This window comes from Rhinolophus ferrumequinum, chromosome 7, assembly GCF_004115265.2.
Source record: "Rhinolophus ferrumequinum isolate MPI-CBG mRhiFer1 chromosome 7, mRhiFer1_v1.p, whole genome shotgun sequence".
In the NCBI taxonomy this organism is placed as follows: Eukaryota; Metazoa; Chordata; class Mammalia; order Chiroptera; family Rhinolophidae; genus Rhinolophus; species Rhinolophus ferrumequinum.
This window is the reverse complement of record NC_046290.1, coordinates 99,401,512-99,420,217: the sequence shown is the minus strand read 5'-3', so window position 1 is coordinate 99,420,217 and position 18,706 is coordinate 99,401,512. Positions and strand designations below refer to the sequence as shown.

Sequence of the window (18,706 nt, the reverse complement as noted above, 5' to 3'; positions counted from 1 at the left end):
GTTGAAGGCAAGGGGTTTTATGAGAAAAAGGATGAGAATTACATGAATAAAGAAAGAAATTGCTGTTGGTACATGGCTGGTTGCTGATGCTAAAGAATGTCCAGAATCACCAGTCCTTGTGGTCAGGAGGTCTGCTCTCCCGCCAGCTTTACAAACAGTTGTTGGGAAGACAGTATTGTGTGGGCCCTGTCCTAGGGTTATCTTGACCTGTTCAAACATTACAGAGGTTCAGGGAGTTAGATGTTCCAGGCAGTTCCCCAGGAATGACTGGTCTGGCCCCGTTTTAAAATGTCTCCACTTATGTCAACTTCACAAAAACTTAGAAGATCCTTTTAGTGTAAAAAAAATAGTTTGTTTAAAAGATTTAAAAATGTAAGCCTGTTGGGAAGTGTTTTTCTAAGGTAAAACATAGAGCAAATTTGATCTGTAAGTAGAAAAACCTATAAAATTGGTTAACTGCTTTGAAAGAAAAAGCAAGCACATCCTAGGTATTATAGCTGGTGCCTATCCGGATTTCATGGTCCTCTCCCTCTTCTGCATCCCATGACTAATGAAGGATGATTTCATTATTTTTGAAAACACCATTGCATTCCACCATTGCTCAAAACCATTGCTCAAAACCACAAGGACCACATCTTCTCAAATCTCAGCCATATGTCAGAATCGCCTGAAGTACCTTTTGAAAGATCCAGTGTTTCTGATTTGGATCTGAAAGGGGCAGGCTCAAGAATTTGCATCTGTGGCAGATTCCAGTGGTGCTGATGAGGTGGGTCTACAGACTTCACCTGCAGAACCCTGCTCAGAATCCTGCTCTGTCTTATGTTGGTTTCAGGTGCAGAGTGGCCTTTTTGCCCTTCACTCTGGGCGCCAACCACACTGAAATAATTGCATCTGTCAAGCACTGTGCACTGTTCACGTTGTCCACTCCTTCGGAGGCACTGCTCCCTTTGCCTGCACTGCCTTCTCTCTCTTCACTTGACCAGCTCAGGTCTCCCCTCCCCTAATGAAGACCTCCCTGAAACCCCTTCTGTGCAGGATGTGCTTCTGGGCCTTCATGAGAGGCCCTGATAAATGGAGGAGAGTTCAGACTTTGAAACTACCCATACCCGTATTTAAAACCTGTCATTGACACTCACTGGCTTTGTACCTTTGGCCCAACTACTGCCCTCTTTGTGTCTCCATGCTTTTATCTGTAACATGGAGAAGATGGTGATGAGGAAGTCCTCTAACATTTATTGAACATTGATTGTGTGCCAGGCACTGTGTTAAGCTCTTTACATGCATTGTTTCATTTGGTTTTCAACTTATCCTTTCACACTTACACGCAGACACTTTAAAAACCTCCGTTTTATAGATGGAGGATTGTACCTTTCAGGGAGGCTGAGGAGCTTGTCCGCAGTCCCACAGTTGGAACATGGTAGAGTGGGATTTGGGCCCACATCTTCTTGTCTTCAGAGCCATGCTCTTAACCCCTCTGTTATATTTACTTCACAGGGCTTATAAATAGGAAATAAAATAATGAGTGTTAAAGTGCCTAAGCACAGGCTTCAGGGTCTAATAGGCATAGGTTCAAATTTTACCTTTATTAGTTGTATGACCTTTATTAATTGTATGACCTTGGGTGACTTAACTTGATTTTGCTTTTTCTTAGTTACCTCATCCTCCCCCTTAGTTTTCTTATCCTGAAATTGGGATCATAATTATATCCTTTAGGAATGAGAATAGTACCTACTTCAAAGGGTTGTTGTGAGGATTAAATTAGACTGACTTTAAAGGCTTAGCCCAGTGCCTGGCATTAGTAAGTGGTCAAAATGTTATCTATGATCTTTATTATTATTAGGATGATGATAATAGTACTCTTTAGGGATGGTGATAAGAGTATTTACTTCATAGAGTTGTGAGGATTACATTAAAATTACTATAAAGTCCTTAGCATAGCATCTGGCAAAATGGTACTTATTACGTATTACCTGTATATCAATAAATGCTTATGCTCTGTTAAAAAAAAGAGAGACACCTAGCATCATACCAAGTGCTTCATAGGCTTTTGTTACCGTTATCACACATTTTCCTATAAACTTGTTTACAGTAGAGATAGTCTTAACTTATGAAATGTTTGTCTACCTAATGAAGCAAAATGGGCACCTGATTTGAACATCTCTAGTAGGGAAACTGACATGGCAGTTTGGGAATTTTAGCATTACGGTAGCAGTATTTGTTACTACTTGATGGTGATCTCTGATCTTTCATTGTCATGTTTTTTCCATTTTTGTTTGTTTAGTTCGCCTGTTTGTGAACTTTACATAAATGATATCATAGTGTGTATTTTCTTTTGTCAGTTGTTATTTTTCTTTCTTTTCCTTAACATTATCTTGAGATTTATCTGTTTTGAGGTTTATAGCTATCCTCAGTTTGTTTTTATTGTCACAATACTATTCTGTGGTATAATATACCTTATTTATACATTATACTGTTGATGAATATTTGGGTTGTTTTGGTTTGGGGCTGTGTATATTTTTAAAGGTGTCCCTTTCAAGAGTTTCTCTCAGATACACACTAAGGAACAGAATGCTGGATCATGGGGGATATGCATATTCAGCTTCACTAGGTAATGCCAAATTGTTTTCCAAAGAGTTTGCAGTAGTTTACACTGCCACCATTAGTATAAACATTCCCAAGTATTCATATCCTCATCAGTCTGGCTTTTTTTCCCCCTCACTGTTAATATTTTATGTTTATTTTCCAGTTACACATATACATGTATTTTTAAACTTAAAGGTACATCCACATCAAATACTTAAATAATAAAATTGGGATCACTTAGTGTACAGAATTAACAATTCTGCATTTTATAACCTTCTTACTTAACTATATAGTTCAGCCTGGCTTTAAAATTTTTCCAATCGGGTAAGAGTAAATGGTAACTCATGATTTTAATTTGTAGTTTTCTGATTGAGTTTGAGCACCTTCTATTTTCATTGGCCATTTGTGGTTCTCTTCTGTGAAATGCTTGGTCATGACTTTTGCCCATTTTTCTGATTGGTAAGTGTGGGGACAGAGTCCCAGAGAGCAGTTTCCAGGCTCTCGGCCTGGCGTGGGGAGGTGCTGGCTCCAGGTGGTGAATGACCATTGACTGTGATTGGTTGGCCGTCAGCTGTAGCCGGTTAGCCAATTGGCTACTGATGTAATTGCCAGGAGTACGTTGATTGGTTTGTTGGTTGGCAGACAGAGAAGTGAATGGTGGACTGCAGATCTCGTGGATCCTACTGCGTGTGTCTCGCCGGGCTGCCAGCGAGACTATAGTGATATAACTCCCCTATCTATGGCTCCTATCTATGGTGGGTGTTCCTTTTTGGCCTCACCATATCCTGCCTTCTTATGTGGGGAGCGGGACCAGAGACCCCTCATGACACCCTGCATGACAGTAAGGTTTGTCTTTTTCTTTTTCATAATCTTTATCTGATACATATGTTATAATTGTTTCTCTCCTTAGCTCGTCTTTAAACTTACTTTATACTATCTTTTGACCAATGTAAATTTTAAACTTGTTGCATTTATCAATCTTTTTTTATTGTATGAACATTTTTTTTTCTCAGTGATTCATTCCACTTTATTCTTCATTTTAAAAATTGTTTTGGTTATTGTAAGGCCTTTCCTTGTCCTCATAAACTTTTGAATAAGTTTGTTTATGTCTGTAAAACACCTTGCTGATATTTTGATAGGAAATGCATTAAACCTATAGATCGATTTGGGGAGACAACATCTTTACAATTTTGAGCCTTCCAAGCCAAGAACACGGCATATCTTTTCAAATATTTAGGGTTACTTTCATTTTTGTAGTTAGCATTTTATGATTTTTAGTGTAGAGATTCTGTACACATTTTGTTAGACTTATGCTTAAGTATTTCATTTTCTTTGAAGCAATTATACATGCTGTTGTATTTTTTTTCATATTTATGGAGAAAATCTTTTTAGTTTCAGGTGCACAAAACAATATGAAAGTCAATTTGGGGAATGTAATCAATAATGTTGTAAAGATTTTGTAGAGTATCCGATGGACACTTGTCTCATTAGGGAGACCACCTCAGGGATGATTAGATGCCTGATCACTGCACTGTACACCTGAAGCTGAAGCTGAACAATAATGAATGTCAACTACAAGTTTATATATATATATATATATTTATATATATGTATACACTTACAAGAAGCGGACTACAGCATTAGGAATAGAGACAGTGGAAATGTAATGGCTGTGTGCGATGTCAGAGGGGTAGTGGATGGGGAGGGGGTTGTCACTGTGTGAGGGATATAAATGATGATTGCCTATTACATTGTATGGTTTGAACTTTTTGTGTTTTGTAAAGAAATTCTTATCTTAAAAATAGTCTCCCATATTTTTTCTAAAATTTAAACATTTTTCCTTTTACATTAATCAATCGGGAATTTATTAATCAGTATGGAATTTATTTTTTTAGGTGAGGTGCAGATCCATTTTCAATTTTTTCCATATGGATGACCAGTTTCCCAGAACTATTTATGGAATAGTTGCTTTTTCCCTAGTAAAATGACCTTGTCATATGGCCAGTTATTTAACCAGTTAAGTTAAATATTAAGTTTCCATATTGCATTATTCTGCTAGTGAGATCTCTGTCTTCATTTCCACTCTATTTTAATTACTATAGTTTTACAAAATGTCTTAATATCTAATGGGGCATGCCCCTTGCTTTGGTGTTCTCTAGGAATGTCTTGCCTATTTTTAGCTCTTTGTTCCTCCATATAAATCATGCTTAAATTTATACTGATTCTGTAGATAATTTTGAGGATAGCTCACATTATGGTCTTAAGCCTTCCTATTTGTAACACAGTATGCTTCTCCATTTATTTAGGCGTTCAGCATGTTTTTATGATATTTTATAATGTTCTTTATAAAAGACTTGTATTTTTTTGATTAATTTATTAAGTACCTTCTTTTTTGTTAATATAAATAATGTGTGTGTGTGTTAAATTTTGTTAATTGCTTTTGTATAGAAATGCAAATGACTTTTGTATATTTATATCTTGAAGTTTTCCTGATGTATTGTGTTTATTGCCTAGGCTAGGAATTCTAATAATAACAAGTAACTTTGTTTTAAAGCAGTGGTTCTCAGTGGGGGCCACGTTGCTCCCTGGAGGACATTTGGCAATGTCTGGAAATATTTTTGGTTGTTACAATGGTGGGGTGGTGGCACTACTGATGTCTAATGGATAGAAGCCAGGGATGCTGCTAAACATTCTACAATGCACAGGACAAACCCATAACAAAGAATTTATCCAGCCCAAAATGTCAGTAGTGTCAAGGTTGAAATACCTTAAAGTAACTTTGTTTTTATTGTGAAAAATTTCAGATACAAATGTATAATGATATATAAAACCCCCATGTATGACCACGTACAATTATCAATGTAGGCAAACATTTTTTCATTTAACTTTCTCTCTCCTCCCACTTCTGAATTATTTTAAAGCAAGTCCAAAATATATCATCCATCTTTTTTTTTTAAATAAATGAATCATTTATTTCATTAAACTAGACATCAGGCGTTTACAAAAAACTTGTGATTGAAATCTGCCTAAAGCTTCTTTTCCCTAATAAAGTACTTTATTTTGTGTTATTCGTTCCTGTGAAGACATATTCAGTAATGGTTAAGATTTTGGTTTCTCAGATAGAATCCCAGCTGTGCCACTTACAAGAAGTGCGAATCTAGACAAGTCACTTCATTGCTTTGAGTCTTGGTTTGTCATTTAAAAGGTTGTGTTTAAGAAAGAAAATCTGGAGCCATTCTTATAAAGGGTACAGATGAACAGCCAGATGGAGAAGTACACAGGGCGGGGGTCCGGAAGCGGCCCAAGGGCAGGAGCTTCTGGCCCCATGAACTGGGGTGTTCCATCCTCCCAGCATGTAGATATGTCCAACCCAGAAGCTCCTCAAAATGAAGTGAATTAACATAGCATACATTTATTTGTCATAGTTTTTGTGGGTCAGGAAGGGCATGGCTTAGCTGAGTCTTTTGGCTTAGAACCTCATAAGGCTGCAATCAAGGCTTAATGGTAAGGGACAGTTTTCCAGCTCATGTAGTTTGAAGCAGTATTCAGTTTCTATGGGTTTCAGGTGGAGGACCTCACTTCCTTGCCATGAAGTTTTCTCTGTGTGGCTACTCACAGTATGGCAGCTGACTTCATCAGAGCAAACGAGCTCTTTGAGAAGAGCCAGAGAAAGTGAGCAAGATGACGTCACATCTTTTGTAACCTAATCTTGAAAGTGACATCCTGTCACTTTAGCCGTATTCATTAGAAGCAAGTTCCTAGGTCCAGCTACAATCACAGGGAGGAGCTTACACAAAGGACTCCCAGGAGTTGGGAATCATCAGGTACCATTTTATGTATTTATTTTTTTGGATTTTAATGTATGAAGGTCTTTATTTACAACTTTATTGGCAAAAAAAAAAAAAAGAAGAGGAAAAAGTTTAAAAAAGTTTAACGGCATTGCAGCTGATCCTGTTGGATTAAAGAAGTTTCATTTTAAATGTCCGTCTGTACATACTGAATCTGCATATGCCGTGTCCTTTATGAAGTACAGCGCTCGTATTTTAGGCTGTAATTAAACATAAATACAAAAGAAATAAAATTACTTATTAAAAACTGAATTAAATAAAGGGTATTTTACATTTAAATTTATGTTGTCCTTATAATAATATATGCCCAATGAAAATCAAAAGCTGGAAAAGCAGTCAAACTTCCTACTTGAGTGGACAGTTACAGGAATCAACCATTTTCTTCAATAACCATGATATTTTCAATTTATCATGAACTGCTCTGAACTTACTATGAGATATAGCCAAAGTCAGAAACAAAACATAGGGAGAATGTTCCTTTTTTGAAGGAAGTGAGCCCTCCAGAATATGGGAAATAAACATACTGTTGAAGAATTCAAGGAGGAAAAAAAAAATGTCAGTTTCAACTTACTGAGCCAGCTTAATTTTTTCATTGACTTATTTGGTGGTGTTCTTCTAAATCAGATGTGTTGAATTCTCCTACTTCATCCAAATCTTCCCCAGTATAAAGGTTTTCATGACCGGGAACAGCATCGATGGCTCAGTTTTCCTGTCCCTCCCGTTCATTGTCCTCTTCTAAATCACTTCTGTCACCATTTTCAGCCCCACCTGCAGAAGCCTCACTTACTCTGTTTCCCTGAAAATAAGACCTAGCCAGACAATCAGCTCTAATGAGTCTTTTGGAGCAAAAATTAATACAATACTCGATTTTATATTGTATTATATAAGACCCGGTCTTATAGTAAAATAAGACCGGGTCTTATATTAATTTTTGCTCCAAAAGACGCATTAGAGCTGATTCTCTGGCTAGGTCTTATTTTCAGGGAAACATGGTAATTTGTTTTCATCCTTTTCTGAAGTATATGTGCTGAGTCTTTCAAGACTGGCCACAGTAATACCTGTCTCTTCTACATCTCTTGGGATGTGCAGCTTAAATCGATGTCATTTACATTCACTGAATCATCACCCCCATTTCCTGGGTGTGACAGGTGTCGTCTGCTTCCTCCTCATCATGAGCCAGTCAGGACAAAATTCAGACACCTCAGAACCACTGGTCACTACTGCTTTCCCTGCTTTGAAGTCTGCTTCCCTTCTTTCCGTATCTTGCTCGAGTTTATCAATCTTTTCTTGTCTTACCCTTTTCTTCCATGCAAGAAGAGTCTAGAGTAATTTTGGTAACATTTGGACCTAGAACAGAATGCTCTCTTAGATTTTCTAATGAGATTTTATCTTCTTTCTCTTTTTATCTTTTTTCAACACAAATCCAGGAAGAAATGCATGATGATACATGCAAGTATCACCCCTCTGGGACACACCCCAAACCAGCCATGTTTGTTGTTTTCTGTAGCTTCACAGAAGTGCTTCCATACTTTGTTCACTACTTCTTCCAGTTTTTTCTCTTCTCTGTTATCCATAGTATCTTTTTCAAGTTCTTCGTCTTTTGCATCAATGTGAACACTTCGCTTTTCACATTTTCTCTGCAGTCTGGTCATGAGAGAACCTACACTTGCCCCCTTTGTGCACTGTCCTTGCTTGAAGAACGCATGTACCAGATTTGGGATCTGCACCTTTACTTACTTTTTGAGCGTCAACTACAGGTTTGACACCTCATTTAGCTCTTGGGAGCCTTTCTTCTTGTCATCTTTCTTAAATTTCTTTTCAGCTTCACTTTGGGCTACCTGACCTGGATGTTGTTGACCAGATTTAACTTGATGAGGGACAGCCTTGATAAACTTATGTTGCTTTGCTTCTTTCTTATTCTCTAGACCAAAAGTTTTGTCTTCAATACATGTCCTTTTCTTGCTCCGCCTTTTTGCTGGCCCCAGCCTGATCCTGTTTCTTGGGGGCCATTGTGGAAACAGGTGGCACCGGCCCCAAGCGTAGCTGGACACCCGCAGGGCCTGTGGCCCGGAGGCAGGTGGAGGCAGGAGGAGGGAGGAGGAGGACGAGGACCCGCTGTGGGCTGCACCGTCTGTCCAGTCTGCCTTCTGGCTGCCAACGACTCTTTTCCCTTGCATATGCAAAATACATTTCTTCCCTCCCCAGGCCCCCTGTCATCCCATTACAAGATTAAAGTCCAGTATCTCACCATCTAAATCAGGATTAGTTGTGGATGAGCCTTCTGGGTATAGTTCCATATATAGGTCTTTGAATATAATTGCTCTCAACCTGAGTATCTGTGACACTTAAAGATACAAGTGGTTTCTACCACCCCCATATCTCAATATACAATGGGACAGGCATAGGGTAACAGGCGGTCCTGTTTAAAATAGGAAAAGGGGAAGCACAGAGGCTTTACTGGCCCATGTCAGTTCTGAAATCTATCTGGGAAAATGTTGGACGTTTGATCAGGTCTCAGTCAAATAAGAATAATTCTAGGAATTGTTGTCCAGGAATTTCAGCTGTGCCCTCTGGGCTCTTGAGTGATCCTCCTTTTTTCATGAAATATAGCACATATTTTGCAGCTGTGCGGTTTTATCCTGCCAGGAGAATTTTGGGAATCCAATGGTCTTTTCATTGTGCACTATTTCTGTCTCTTTTAAGTCCAAGTCCAGTTGCTGCTGATTAACTTTTCTCAAAAATTTTCTCTAAATGTCATTGGGTTTCATTCCATTGGATAATAGTTATACCTGTAATTCTCTTTGAGGTAAACACTTCTTTGCTTTGTACTCATGCTGTGCTGGCTAAAGGACAATGTGCTTAAGCTTCCTAGAGGCCTTGCTGTACAACTGAGGACCAGTGAGGCACACCCATAATTTGTTCAGAGGACTGTATGACTGAACTGTTGGGAGCCATTTTAGAAACAGCCCACCACACAGGTTAAATTTTTATCTAACTGAAGTGGTCGTATGATGTTTTTTCTCCTTTAAGCTACTAATATAGTTACATTAATAGATTTTCAAATGTTGATTTAGTCTTGAATTTCTGGGAAAAGCTCCAACTGATTTGTGCTGGATTTTATATGCTAACTTTTGGTTTATGATGTTTTTTTTTATCTATTTCATTAGTGATACTGACCTGTTATTTTTCTTTTTCTTACAATCTATGTCTGATTTTGTTACATAGTTATGCTAGCCTTACATGTTACTTGGAAAGTGTCTCCTCTCGTTCTGTGCATCTTTTGATTGTCTTTTTCTCAAGCTTGGTTCACATTTTCTTGGTTTTCTGTATTTGAGTAATTTTGGGAGTTCTGTTTTGAGTCTCTAAGTCCTGGAATCCTCTGGAGAATGATGATTTTGTTTGTTTGTTTTGGTAGGCAATTAAGCTGATTAGGTTTTAAACCACAAGTTTGTCTCACCTTCTGTGAACAGTGTTTCCAGGATCAGTTCAGTTTTCAGACTTTGCTATGCTGCTTTGGTTTTTTTCTCGTCCACACACCATCTACAAGCATGGAGCTTTGGTGGGAGTTTATTTTATAGCTTAATTCTCAAAGCCTTCGCTGTGCTTCCTTCAGTCTACCCCAGGTGTGAGCTAGAAGTTGTGCTGATGCATATGCAAAATTATGGGATATTTTCTCTCTCTGCCTGGATTTCCTAAACACTCCTTGGCTCCCAGAGGCTGCTTTTCTTATTATTCTGGCCAGAGGATGGGTTTCTCTCAGAGTTTTAGCTGCCTATACTGGCATCATGCATTTCGGCATAACTGGTGCCACCATTAGGGCAAAGAGGTGAGAGCAAACTAAAAAATAATGAGGACGTTTTCTATAGTCTTTAGGCGCTAGTGGTCCCTTTTCCCGATTCTTTTGCTTGAAAGATGGGATTTTGCTCAGTTTTTGCTGCTCACATTTGTGTATATTACGCACTTAAGGATTCTTATTTTATTGTAAGCATTTTCATGTTTCTAATTTCATTTGAAAAATGTTTACTTTTTGGAATATTTTTGTTCTATTCAGTCTGGGTTGGCAGTGATGTTTTTGTAGTGCTTTGAAGATATTCCACTGTCCCCTAGTTACACCTGTTGCTCTTGAGAAATCTGTCAATTTAATCGTCAGTCCTTTTTTATAAGCCATTTTCCATTTTAAGATCTCTTCATCTTTTGTTTTCTGTGTTTTTACTACATATCTACTATATTTTGTATTGAATAGGTGTGGATTTCTGTTTTGATTTATCTAGCTTGGTAAATGTTCTTTTTGCAAATATGGGACGTTTTAAATTATAACTTAATTTCTTTAAAAGATAAAAGGCTATTTAAATTATTTCTTCTTCAGTGAACTTTGTGTCTTTTAAGGAATTTGTTCATTTCTTCTTAGTTGTTGAATCTATAACATTGTTCATAATATTCCCTTATCAACATTTTCATATCTGTAGAATGTGTAGTGATCTGTAGGTTCTCATTTCTGGAATTGGTAATTTCTACTTGGATTTTGTTGAACTTTTTGGATCTGTGGGTTTTATAGATATATAAAATGTAGAAAAACATGTACAGATTTCTTCAAATATATTTGATCTCTTCTCTCCTTTGGAGACTCCAGTTACAAATAACATGAAGCTGTTTGAAATTGTTCCAGGTCTCAATGATACTCTTTTTAGTGAAAAAAATAGACTTTGGTTCACAGTAAAATTTAGCTGAGGGTACAGGGAGTTTCTGTACTACCCCCGCCCCCCAACACACACACACACACACACACACACACACACACACACACACACACACACATATTCCCCCCCCCCCTTCCAATCCCAAACCAGACTGGTACATTTGTTACAGGTGATGAACCATTGACACATCATTATCATCCAAAGTCCATAATTTACATTAGGGTTTCTTCTTGGTATTGTTTATTCTATAAGTTTTGATAAATGTACACTGTCATATGTCCACCATTACAGTGTCATACAGAATAGTTTCACTGTCCTAAAAACCCTCTGTGCTTCACCTGTTTGTTCTTCCCTAATGCCTGGAAATCACTGATGTTTTTACTGTCTTGATAGTTTTCCTTTTCCAGAAATGTCATAGTGGGAATCACACAGTTTGTAGCCCTTTTTATATTGGATTCTTTAACTTAGTAATATGCATTTAAAGTTCCTCCATGTTTTTTCATGGCTTGATAGTTCATTTCTTTTTAGCACTGAATAGTATCAATTTTACTGATCTTTTTAAAAAACTAGCTTTTGAATTTTTCTATTTTCTGTATTGATTTTCTTTTTTTCAATTTCATTGAATTCTGCTCTAATTATTTTTTTCTACTTCTTTTCTTATATGTGCATTCAGTGCTATAAATTTCCCTCTAAGCACTTTTGCTGATTCCATGTGTTTTATAATTTCATTTTCATTTAGTTTAAAATATTTAATTTTTTTGATATTTCTTCTTTTTAGATTTCTTCGTTTACAGAAAGATATTTCTTCTTTCTATACTATTTAGAAATGTGTTGTTTAATCTCCAAGTATTTTGACATTTTTACACCTGTCTTTCTGTTGATTTCTAATTTAATTCCACTGTGGTTTGTGGAAGTACATTGCATGATTTCTGTTCTTTTAAATCTGTTAAGTTGTTTTTTATGGCCCAAATGTGATCTATCTTGGTATATGTTCCATGTGAGCTTAAGATGTATGTGTATTCTGCTGGCTGAGTGTAATGGTTTATAAATGGGAATTATATCTAGTCGACTGATGATGCTGTTGGATTCAGCTGTGTGCTTGCTCGTTTTCTGCCTTTGGATAGAGGGGTGTTGAGGTCTCCAACTATAAGTGGATTCATCTGTTTCTCCTTGCAGTTCTATTGTTTTTGCCTTATGCCTTTGACTCTTTGTTGTTAGATGTGTCCACATTAAGGACTATAATGTCTTCTTGCAGAGACTCCTTAATCATTAATATAGCTACTCTAGGTTTGTTTTTAATTAGGGTTAGCATGGTATATCTTTCGCCATCTGTTTACTTTTATGTGTCTTTATATTTAAAGTTGGTTTCTTATAGACAACATATAGTTGGGTCTGGTTTTTTGACCCACTCTCACAATCATTTTCTTTTAATTGGTGTATTTATATCATTGATGTTCAGAGTGATTTTTTGATTTGTTACTGTTTTTATTGCCTTTATTCTTTGCTGCTATTTTTGTTTTCTACTCTTTTCCTGCCATTTGTGGTTTTAATTGAGCATTTCATATGATTAGATTTTCTCTTATTTAGCATATCAGTTATACTTTTTTAAAAAACGTCTTTTAGTGGTTTTTCTAGAGTCTGCAATACACACAACTAATTCAAATCCACTTTCAAATAACACTATATTACTTGATGGGTAGTGAAAATACCTTATAATAACAAAATATTCCTAATTCCCTCCTCTGTCCTTTGTATCATTGCTGTCATTCATTTCACTTATAAATAAGCATGTGAGGTGTGACAATTAAGTTCATGAACTTGTTGCAATGATGTTGCTAACCTTTTTTTGATATCAGAGGGATTATTCATTATGAATTTGTACCAACTGGACAAACAGTTAACCAAGTTGACTATTTGGAAGTGCTGATGAAAAGGCTGCATGAAAAAATTAGACGACCTGAATTTTGCCAACAATTCATACCTCTTTGCATCACGACAATGCACCAGCCCACATGGCACTGTCTGTGAGGGAGTTTTTAGACAGTAAACAGAAACCTGTATTGGAACACCCTCCCTACTCATCTAATCTGGCCCCCAATGACTTCTTTCTTTACCCGAAGATAAAGGAAATATTGAAAGGAAGACATTTTGATGACGTTCAGTCCATCAAAGGTAATATGATGACAGCTCTGAGGGTCATTCCAGAAAAAGAGTTACAAAATTGCTTTGAAGGGTGGACCAGGCGCTGGCGTCAGTGCATACCTTCCCAAGTGGAGTACTTCACAGGTGACCGTAGTGATATTCAGCAATGAGGTATGGAGTACTTTTTCTAGGATGAGTTCGTCAACTTAATTTTCTGACCTTGTATATAATTAAATACATTGTTGCTATTATTATTTTGAACAAACTCTTATCTGTTAGATCAATTATGAATAAGAAAAATTAAAGTTTTTATTTACCTTCATTTACTCCTTCTCTAATACTTTTCCTTTTTTTATGTAGATCTAAGTTTCTGACCTATACCAGTATCTTTCTCTCTAAAGAATTTCTTTTAACATTTCTTACAAGGCAGGTCTACTGGCAACAAATTTCCTTAATGTTTGTTCATCTGCAAAAATATTTTCCTGTCACTTTTGAAAAATAATTTCACAGGATATAGAATTATAGGTTGGTGATTTTTCTTTCTCTCAGCACTTTAAATATTTACACTCTACTTGTTTGCATGGTTTCTGAAGTGAAGTCAGATGTAATTCTTATATTTGCTCCTCTATAGGTAAGGTTTTTTTCTTCTGGCTTCATTGAAAATTTTTCACTTATCTTTAATTTTCTGTACTCTGAATATGATAAGCCTAGGTACAGTTTTTATATTTTCTTCCTTTCTTCCTTCCTTCTTTCTTTCCTTCCTTCCTTCCTTCCTTCCTTCCTTCCTTCCTTCCGCATTTATCTTGCCAGATCATCTCTGAGCTTCCTGGATCCATGGTTTGATGTCTGTATTAATCAGGGTTCTCCAGAGAAACAGAACCAGTAGGATGGAAACAGACCAGAAATATATATATATATATATATATATATATATATATATATCTTATATATACAATATATATATTATATTATATATATATTATACATTATATATAATGTATAATATATACACTTATATATATAATATATATTATAAATATATATATTTCTATATATGGCAATTTATTCTGAGAAATAATATTTCTGAGGAATTGACTCATGCGATTATGGAGGCTGAGAAGTCCCCAAATCCCAAAATCTGCAGTTGGCAATCTAGAGATCCAGGAGAGTGCCGATATATTTCCATTCGGAGACTGCAGGCTTGTGAAACAGAAGAGTTGATGGTGTAAGTTCCAGCATAAGGCAGAAGAAGTTCCCTTACTTGGCCTTTTTGTTCTGTTCAGGTCTTTAATTGGTTGGATGATAGCCACTCACGTTAGGAAGGGCATCCCTTCCTAATGATTTACTCTGTCTACTGATTCAAATGTTAATCCTACCCCAAAATGCCCTCACAGACACACCCAGAATAATGTTTGACCAGATGTCTGGGCATCCCATAGCCCTGTCAAGTTGACATGTAAAATTAACTATCATACCATCTGATATTAATGTGTTGAAATTCTCAATCATTAATCCTTCAAATATTTCTTTTGTTCCTTTTTTTGTCTCTTTCTTCACATTCATTCCCATTACACGTATGTTACACCTTTTATAGTTATCCCACATTTCTTGTATATTCTGTTCCATTTATTTTTTCAGTCTTGTTTCTTCTTGTTTTTCAGTTTTAGTAGTTTCTGTCGACATATCCTCTGATTCTTTCCTCAGCTGTGTCCAGTGTACTAAATAACCCATCAAAGGCATTCTTCGTTTCTGTTACAGTGGTTTTGATCTCTAGCATTTCTTTCTGATTCTTTCGTAGATTTTCATCTGTCTGCTTACTGTATTCATCTGTCATCTGTTCTTACATGATGTCTTTTTCCATCAGAACCCTTAACATAATAATTATAATTGTTTTGAATTCCTGGCCAGATAATTTCAACATCCCTGCCACATCTGAGTCTAGTTATGAGCTTGCTCTATCTCTTCAAACTGTTTTTTGCCTTTTAGTATGCCTTAGAATTTTTTGTTGAAAGACATGCGCGATGTACTTGGTAAAGGATTCTGGTAAACACACCTTTAGTAATGTGGTGCTGAGGTGTAGGGGAAGGGGAAGCATTCTACTGTCTGATGAGTAGGTCTCAGTCTTTTCATGAGCCTGTGACCCTCAGCTAAGAACAAGTACATCTCAGTTTCTTCCCCCTTCTTAGGTTGGACAGGATGGCCAGAAGGGACTGGAGTTGAGTATTTCCCTGCAGCCCCAGGTCATTTAGGCTCTGATAAAACACTAATAGGTTAGGCTCTGGTAAATTAGTTTCTTTTGAGGGCAAGCCTTGCTAAGAACAAAATTCTCTGGCATATTTCAAAATGGTTCGTTTTCCCCTGTCCCTGACAGAAGCAGGAGGAGATTTTCTCCAATGATCACAGTAAGAACCTGGTAGCACTCCAGATCATAAAACTCACAGAATTGTGGAGCTGCCCCTGGAATTTTTAACTTATAGAGTTGTCCCTCTGAGCCTCCAGCAATTTGTCAATTACAGGTCAGGTTTTTTTGCCCTGGTACTGCTCTCCCTGGAGGTTCTGCTTGTGGGTTTCTGCTCTGATAAGTTGTGAATCTCACTATGATAGCCTTTCCGTCTCTCCAGTTTTGGGGGCAGTTTGCCTTGTGACCACACTTGCTTGGTGGATCTAAGAAGAGTTGTCGATTCTTCAGTTTGTTCAGCCTTTTCCTTGTTGTCAGGATGGAACAGTGACTTCCAACCTTCTTTTTGTTGGACTGGAAACTGGAAGTCCTTTTTTTATTAAAATTTTTTTCTTGTTTTCATTCTGGATGGTTTTATTGCTTTGTCTTTAAGTTCATTAATTTTGTCTTTTGAAATATATCTAATCTGCCATTAATCCCTTGTGCTGTATTTCTCAATTCAGAATTTTTATCTTTCAAAGTTTGATTGGGTCTTTTATATCTTCTGTTCTATGGTGTGTTTTTTTTTTGTCATACTACCAAGCAATTCTCAAATTCTCAAAGAACGCTGACCACGTGTCCCACAGATTTAACTCAGTTTATTTATTTATTTTTTTAAGATTTTATTGGGGAAGGGGAACAGGACTTTATTGGGGAACAGTGTGTACTTCCAGGACTTTTTTCCAAGTCAAGTTGTTGTCCTTTCAATCTTAGTTGTGGAGGGTGCCGTTCAGCTTCAAGTTGTTGTCCTTTTAGTCTTAGTTGTGGAGGGCGCAGCTCAGCTCCAGGTCCAGTTGCCGTTTTTCTAGTTGCAGGGGCACAGCCCACCATCCCTTGCGGGAGTCAAGGAATCAAACTGGCAACCTTGTGGTTGAGAGGATGCGCTCCAACCAACTGAGCCATCCGGGAGCTCAGCGGCAGTTCAGCTCAAGGTGCCGTGTTCAATTTTAGTTGCAGGCGGCGCTGCCCACCATCCCTTGCGGGAGTCGAGGAATCGAACTGGCAACCTTGTAGTTGAGAGGATGCACTCCAACCAACTGAGCCATCTAGGAGCTCAGTTCAAGGTGTCGTGTTCAATAGTAGTTGCAGGCAGCGGATTCGAGGAGTTGAACCGGCAACCTTGTGGTTGAGAGCCCACTGGCCCATGTGGAAATCGAACCGGCAGCCTTCGGAGTTAGGAGCATGGAGCTCTAACTGCCTGAGCCACCAGGCTGGCCCAGTTTTGATATTATCTACCTGAAGGGTATCATATCCCACAGGTTAAGGGCTCAATCTCGCTGGAACCACATGACTGCCCTTAATTCAAATGCCAGTCACAAGTCTAGGTTGTCACCTGCACTTCTGACCAACTGACTATAAATTGGAGGTTCCCACAATCCCTTTCCTGGTTCCATTAATTTTTTTATTTTTTATTTTTATTTATTGGGGTGACAATTGTTAGTAAAATTACATAGATTTCAGGTGTACAATTCTGCATTACATCATCTATAAATACCATGTGTGTTCACCACCCAGAGTCAGTTCTCCTTCCATCACCATATATTTGATCCCCCTTACCCTCATCTCCCAGCCCCCACCCCCCTTACCCTCTGGTAACCACTAAACTATTGTCTGTGTCTATGAGTTTTTGTTTCTCATTTGTTTGTCTTGTTCTTTTGTTGTTTTTGGTTTATATACCACATATCAGTGAAATCATATGGTTCTCTGCTTTTTCTGTCTGACTTATTTCACTCAGCATTATACTCTCAAGATCCATCCATGTTGTCACAAATGTTCCTATATCATCTTTTGTTACTGCTGAATAGTATTCCATTGTGCATATATACCACAGGTTCCATTAATTTTTTACAGCTGCTCACAGAACTCAGGACACCAGTTTATTTATCCTTTGTTTATTAAAGGGTATAAGTGAACACCCAGGTGAAAAGATATATAGGGTGAGGTCTGGAAGGATCTTGAACACTGGAGCTTCTATCCTGTGGAGTTTGGGTTGCACCATTCTCCAGGAATGTGGATGTGCTCACAAACTTGGGTGCTTTCCAGACCCCATCCTTTTGAATTTTCATGGAGGTTTCATTATGTACGTGTGATTAATTAAATCATTGGCCATCAGTGATTGAATTCAATCTCTAGCCCCTCTCCCCTTCTAGGAGGTTGAATGGTGGGATTGAAAGTTCTGACCCTCACATTACATGGTTGGTTCCCCTGTCAACCAGCCACCATTCTTAGGTACCTGGGGTTTCCAAAAGTCACCTCATTAACATAAGGAAAGATACCATTATCCCTCTAAATACTTAAGCAGTTTCAAGAGTTTTAGGATCTATGTGCCAGAAATGGGGGACGAAGACCAAATATATATTTAAGATCAATCACAATATAGCACATGTCCACACTTATATGACTGTATTCTATAAGCATGTTAAATAATGTATTTATCTGTTATTACTCTAACATCTGTCAGTTTTGATTGATTATTATTCTACTTATTCTGTGTTACTCACATAAAACAGACACATAGACCAATGGGACAGAATGGAGAGCCCAGAAATATCTCCATGCAAAACAGTTGTGTAATCTTTGACACTAAAAATATACAATGAGGAAAGGATTGTCTCTTCAACAAATGGTGTGGGGAAACCTGGATATCCACATGCAAAAGAATGAAAATGAACCCTAATCTTACACTATACACAAAAATCAACTTGAAGTGGATTAAACTTAACCATAATACCTGAAACCATAAAACTTATAGACGAACACATAGGGAAAAACTTCTTGACGTCAGTCTTGGTAAAGGTTTTTATATATGACACCAAAAACACAGGAAATAACAGCAAAAATAAACAAGTTAAGCTACATCAAACTAAAAGCTTCTGCATAGCATAGGAAATAATCAACAAAATGAAAAGGCAACCTACAGAATGGGAGAAAATATTTGCAAACCATATATGTGATAAATGGTTTATATCCAAACTATGTAAGAAATACAACTCTATAAT

General features: G+C 37.3%; 1 protein-coding gene and 1 pseudogene across 4 annotated transcripts in view; one reads left to right on the top strand and one right to left on the bottom strand.

The window, feature by feature from the left end:
• TPST1 (tyrosylprotein sulfotransferase 1) overlaps positions 1-18,706 on the top strand; it is a 189,196-nt gene that overhangs the window by 49,835 nt on the left and 120,655 nt on the right. The gene's annotated exons all lie outside the window — the stretch shown is intronic.
• On the bottom strand, positions 7,021-8,441 carry LOC117025082 (zinc finger CCCH domain-containing protein 15-like; annotated as a pseudogene).